The sequence below is a fragment of the Mixophyes fleayi genome, chromosome 7, assembly GCF_038048845.1.
Source record: "Mixophyes fleayi isolate aMixFle1 chromosome 7, aMixFle1.hap1, whole genome shotgun sequence".
Lineage (NCBI taxonomy): Eukaryota > Metazoa > Chordata > Amphibia > Anura > Limnodynastidae > Mixophyes > Mixophyes fleayi.
The window spans coordinates 84377262-84383764 of NC_134408.1; the positions used below are offsets into that span (position 1 = coordinate 84377262).

The window sequence follows — 6503 nt, forward strand, 5'->3', positions numbered from 1 at the left end:
TACACACTAGCCTTGTTTAGAACGATAAAGGGAAGAGCGGACGTCCCTTTAGCGACTTTTTACAGCCATGTTGTCGTGAGCAATGATTTTAATTTCGTACACACTGCAGCAACATTTGCGGGGAAATGTATGAGATACCGAAGACATTAGCATAAAGAGGCGGACCCTGCACTATAGTTAACTCCCAAAACAGCTTAAAAACAGAAGGCTACACTGTCCCTTCATTCATTCCCATTTGTAAACGTACAATGGCTACAAAACAAGAACAAGCAGCTGCACTTCTCATGCTTACTGTGGCAAGAAGACTGCTGGTACGGAACCGAAGAGAAAGAAGGAGAAAGAATAGATCTTGTTGGAGCAAAGAGTGGTTCAAGAGGAGAGACACGTTCTGCCATATGCTCCTGCTACAGGAGATATGGGACAACAACCCCGATGATTTCAAGAATTTTCTTTGTATGAATGATTCAACTTTTCAGGAACTGCCCCAACTTGTAACCCCTCTCATCCAGAGGGAGAACCTTTAAGGAGACCCATACCGCCAGAGCAAAGACTGGTGGAAAATCTACGTTTTTTGGCAACAGGGAGAACACTGGCAGATCTGAAATACAGCACGGCTATTTTACCTCAAGCTTTTGGCATGATAATACCTGACACCTGTGATGCTATCATTGAAGTTCTCAGTGACCAGTATATGAAGGTTTGTGAAAAGCAACAGTATTTATTGTAAAAATAGCTTTTTACATATTAACATATTTAACGTTGTAAAAATACATTTAACTTGGAATGTGCAAATCATAAATTGTTAGGACCAGCGCAACAGTTTATAAATGTTGGTAGTGCAAAATTTCGCTTGTGTCCATACCAGGTGTGTCCCCAACGTAATGTGGCATCCTCACTGATGGTAATGGTGTGGATGTCATACAAGGTTGAGACATGCCGCTTTGTCCACCCATGGTCTGAAATGTGTATGCTTGTTTGTGTCTATGGTTAGTTGAGGAAAGACATGTGTCCGGCCACAAATCTTCAGTGGAAGCCCTACATATGACGTCGCACAGCAGCCGTTCCATTTCAGTTTGTATGCGCTTGCTACTACTTCTCATTTTGCTAGCTAATGTTGATGGGAGTAACTCAAATGTGTCCTGTTCTTTTCTTGGTGTTAGCAGACTGTTAGCGCAATCAAGCATCCTTTATGCTAGTGCATCACTTTCTGGTAGTTCATGTATTCTGCGTCTCTTTCGCTTCTGATTTATTTTTGCTGGTGTATCACCTTGGGTCGCATCTTGCCTGTCTGCAGTTAGCTGGGTTTCACGTGGAGTGGGATTAATTGTTGTAGCATTCGGGTCTTCAACTTCCAGCAGGAGCCCATCAGACAGTAGTGCAGGCTGAAAAAGAGCAAACGAATGAGGGGATGCAATTGCATGCATGTTCAAATGTAAACTATGTACACATCTTTATGTTTCAGTTCCCATTGACCGAAGCAGACTGGAAAGTGATAGCGGAAGACTTTGAGAGACTATGGAATTTCCCAAATTGTGGTGGTTCTATTGATGGCAAACATGTCCGAATCATGCCACCATCAAACAGTGGATCTTTCTACTACAACTACAAAGGGTTTTTCAGCATTATTTTAATGGCCATCGTGGATGCGAACTCTGAATTCCTATTTGTGGACATTGGGAAAAATGGAGTCTCAGATGGTGGTGCATTGGAGCATACTGTCTTCCATAACAAACTAAAAAACAATGCCCTAAACCTTCCATTGCGGAGCAGCACTAAATATGGATTAAACTTTGTGTTTGTGGCAGATGACGCCTTTGCATTGCATGGAAATGTATTAAAACCATACCCACAAAGAAATATGACTCATGAAAGGCATATATTTAATTACAGACTGTCACGTGCTCGGCGTGTCATTGAAAATGCCTTTGGGATTCTAAGCAACAGGTTCAGAGTTTTTCAGTCGACAATCAACCTGCGTTTGGACAAAATCGACAAAGTTGTGATGGCCTGTTGTGTTCTGCATAACTTTCTGCGGCGTAAAAGCAATAGTGGCCGTACCACGCAGGTCAATGTGGAAAGTAATGGCAAGGACATGGAGGTAGTGGGCTTAACACCATTAGAGTGTGGTTACTCTAAAAACAGTTGTTCAGTGGCAAAATAAAATCGTGAGGCCTACCTTTCGTATTTCAACGGTGATGGTGCCGTGCCATGGCAAAATGATTGTATATGACTATTTATAAACATGTTATGCATTGTTATTGTGTTGTTGATTGTTTGAACATTAATAAATCTGTTACATTACAACATCATAATGTACTGTACTTACTGTGCCGCTTGCAGGTATATCATATGCTTGCTCTACCTCTGGGGATGAACTGCTGTCTGTGGGCATGCTGCTAATGGATGAACGTGGTGTTTCTTGGTCCTTCACAAAGTGTAACATATCAAAGCACCATAGCTTTGGCACATACATGTCTTCAGCTGCAGCTCCTGATTTTTTGGATGCTTCAACTTTATTTAATTCTTTTTTATACACAGTCCTAAGGTTCTGGATCTTGCTTTTTGCCCATTCAACAGTTGCTCCAGGGTGATATGGCACACATGCTTTTACAAGCTCTTGCATCGTCATGTTTCGCATCATTCTATTCGAATACTCCTTGGATTTGGCTTTCCACAAACATGGGTGAGCCCTGTAGGTCTCAATAAAATCCTTCATTAGGTCAGCATTTCTTTCATATTTCATTATGATTATCTGTTTGGGTATAATAAAAAGAAACATAAGTCCCATCCGTGCTGTAAATTTCACCAATGCAAGTACACATGTATGTATCAATCAAAAATAACTTACCGTATATGTGAACGAATGTACAGCTCCGAAGAATCGTAAAATCCCTTCGTATGTAATGGTCATGAACGGGTTACAGTTATAGAAAAAAAACACTGATACACGAGGTTATTATACACGAATAGTCTTCACCCACAATGCTCCGTTCTCTAAACAAACGCCCATGTCAGAGTGTATAAAAATTATAGAGGAGCCTGTCTGGCGCAGAGCAACGTGAGAAGATGGAGAATAAAGAGAAGGTGTTAGTGGGGGTGGAAGCAATGGAGACGGAGACGCAGGCACAAATGGTACCGGAAGGGCCAACAAATGTAGGAAAAGTTACAGAGGGGAATGGAGATGCTCAAGAAGAATGTACTGCAGGTAAAAGAGCAAAGTCAATGAGCCCTAGAGAGATGGAGATGATGGCAAAAGTACTGGACCAGTACGAATACGACTGTCAAAAGCGAAAGTACAGAAAAGTGAATAATAGAAAGGAATTGATAATGCAAAAACTACTGCGATTACTGAAGGAAAAACTTGGAAAGAAAATAAATAAATTCCAAGTCCAGAAGAGGTGGTCGGAACTTAAAAATAAAGAGGCTAGGACACTGGAACGAATCCGTAAAAACATAAAAAAAAGTGAGTAGCACGTGAAGTCATGTAATGTACCTGTTTGAAGGACTTTATGTATTTCATTCTGCTGTCACATGAACCAATGCAAACGTATGATTATTGTTTTGTCAGAAGCAAGAATTAATGGTGACAAGGCCACTGTAGATACCACTGATGTAATTATACCTGTTATAAAACAAGAAAAAATAAATGTGCCCGAGGGACCACAACACAAAGTTATCTTGAGCAGTGTGCAAGTTGAGCAAATTTCTGGTGTTGGAATAAAACTTGTATTAACTTTAGTACAGAGATCGAAGCGAAATGGTAAAACCTTTGTATTTTCTTGCTTCATAGATACCATCATCATATCAGATGAAAGTTCGGAAGAGGGAAAAAAATGTCGCTGAGCTCTACGATCATTTGAAAAAAATGAAAGACAATATTGCGAACATTAAGAGAAAATAATACTTTCGATGATATGTATATGCTGTTTGCAACTGTTGTGCAACAAACCAGTACCACCATTTCACTATAACACTACTTTTTTTATCTCTTTTCATATTGTACTAGAGAAGTTGAACATTGCTATTGTTTTTACCAGCAATAAAAGTTTTGCGTTAACACTGTGTGGTTTATTTAGAGTATTTCAGACATATTGGGGCATATTCATTATGTAATAAAGGTTATTATGACGTTATAACTTTCATAACTTTCATAGTTTTGAAACTTTATAAAGGTTAAATGAGAAATGATTGCCAACATACATCCAAAGGGTAATAACCCACGTGCTTTATACACGTGTAACAGTCTACAGCCAGACAGGTGCAATACACATCTATACAAAACACAGTGAAGTGCGGATTACACACCACGTGGGACTGTGATTGACATAAAAATTTACATACACACGCCCCCAGGTCGAGGAAGTATCGGAGGATTGTCGTGGATCTGTCGGAAGTTTATACACACTACACAGCGGAAACGAGATTGGAACAAAATATTAAATGGTACGACCAACCAAATGAGGTGACAATCGTCCATTTGGGCAGACTTTCGACCATCGTGTAACTGTACACACTGACCCGACTTTTGAATGAGCGGTCGTATGTCGGCTGTTTCAGCCGATTATTGGATGAAAACAGTGTAGTGTGTACCCAGCTTAACACACGGACTCTTTCTAAGGCTGACATTCATCACAGATGATCAATTAGTTATGCAAATTTCAGTTCCAATACTATCTCTCAGATGTTAGCAGCCAGGGCTGATTCATAGATAGGTCCTAAATTATATAGATGTTGCCGTGTATCCCACATATAATACTACTTATGCTAAACATCTAACCAGTCTATTAATAAAATAAGTAAAATTTAATGGTATGTTAAAAAAAGCAAGCCAAAACAAATAGCTACAGGTATATGTATGTAGAGATCAAAGTTCCATAGATAAACATATACATAAAGAAATCATCCAAAAAATGTCCATAATGAATATCCAATGAAAAATATCCACTACAACCATACAGACACTCACGCTAAAAATCGGTGGAACAGCGTAGGTGAAGTCTTAAGTGTAAAGAAGTAGTAGGAGGTAGGTTCACTGTGGCTAGAAAGTCCAAAGCGAGAAGCAGTGGCAGCGTCTTCCGTAGGAGTGTGTCGGAGGAGTCTGCGGTCCTTCTGTGTCTCACAGTGGAACGCAGTGAGCAGCTACTTCCTGATTACGGATGGCAGTGTGGAGAAAAAAGGTGACCCAACGCGCTTCATCTCTATCGAGACTTTCTCGAGGGTAAGTAATTGTGCAGCGATGTCCTCTTAAATACTCTGGCTTAAGGGTTGGTAGAATAATTAGAAAGGGGTGCAATTGAACATGTCTCAGAGTGTCCTAATAATAGTGGTATGCACGGACTATATCATGGAAAAGTAAAAATTCTTCATATTATTGAAATAACTATATTGTAATTGTTCTGTATTATACAACCAATAATAAAAAAAAAGATATAGTGAATATTAACAATAATAGATAATTGACATAATCAAAAAATAGCATGAGCTTCTTAAATGAACCCAACTGTGTAATATTTATATATCAAACATGTCATTATTATTATCATGGAATCTAATAGTTAATTCATATTATGCAAAAGAATAGAGAGTGCATTGCATGAATTCACAATAATTGATGTTAATAAACATTATTATAGATTCTGACAGTTATTTTATATTATGTAACAGATCAGAGAACACATGGTAAATGTTCACAATAATTGATATTGAAGTGGTACTGAATATATACAAAGGACAGGGATCAGGACATAAACACTATTTAAATATCATTTCAGAATTAGATATAAATGTATACAATGATCAAAACCACAAAATGTATAATTCGTTGGCGGTGCCACCAAATCCATAAAAATTGAAAGACAAAGGTAAAATGAAAGTAAAGATGGTATACATACCAGGTGGGAAACCTATAAAAGCCCAAGGCGAGTGGTCATCTAACAGCAGATCGAGAAATAGGGCATAACCAAGGAAGATGTCAACCTACTGTTCCAGGGGTTCCCAGGTGGTCTCCCACCCTGGTACTATTCTGGCTCACCCCATTTAGCTTCCAAGATCGGATGGTATTGGGCGTAAGGTGGGTGATAAGACTGTAGGTGTGAACCTTCCAAATTGGAGTCACCCCAATCTGCTGGTGACCGTGCTCCCAAAGGCCACAGTACCCACCCGCATAAGAAACTATAAAAGGGGTAAAATTCCAAATGAAGGTAAGTTAGATCAGGGATTGTAATTCAAAGTCTATATTGAGCCCAATTGGGTCAAGCGTTTTCAAAACATAGATCAGTCTCGCTTCTTCTTTGTTGATTTGTCTAATATGGTCCCCTCCTCTCCAGTTTCTTGTAACCTTGTTAATGGCAGTGTATCTAAAGTTATCTATTTTACCTTGGTGTGCTGTTTTGAAGTGGTTGTACAGATTGTGCTGTTCAAAACCTATCCGAATATTTCTCAGATGCTCAGAAATTTGTGTCTTTAGTTTACGGAAAGTACGTCCCATGTATTGTTTGTTACTT

At 39.1% G+C, this 6503-nt stretch overlaps 1 long non-coding RNA gene and 1 pseudogene across 1 annotated transcript; both read right to left on the minus strand.

Annotated features, from left to right (window-relative positions):
* Positions 1-692: 692 nt before the first annotated feature.
* Positions 693-2595, minus strand: LOC142096974 (uncharacterized). The gene is made up of 2 exons (XR_012678073.1): positions 2327-2595; positions 693-1382 (listed from the first exon to the last, which is right to left on the minus strand). It is a non-coding gene; the product is annotated as an uncharacterized LOC142096974 (long non-coding RNA).
* Positions 2596-5973: 3378 nt separating this feature from the next.
* On the minus strand, positions 5974-6091 carry LOC142098756 (5S ribosomal RNA; annotated as a pseudogene).
* Between the last annotated feature and the right edge of the window lie 412 nt (positions 6092-6503).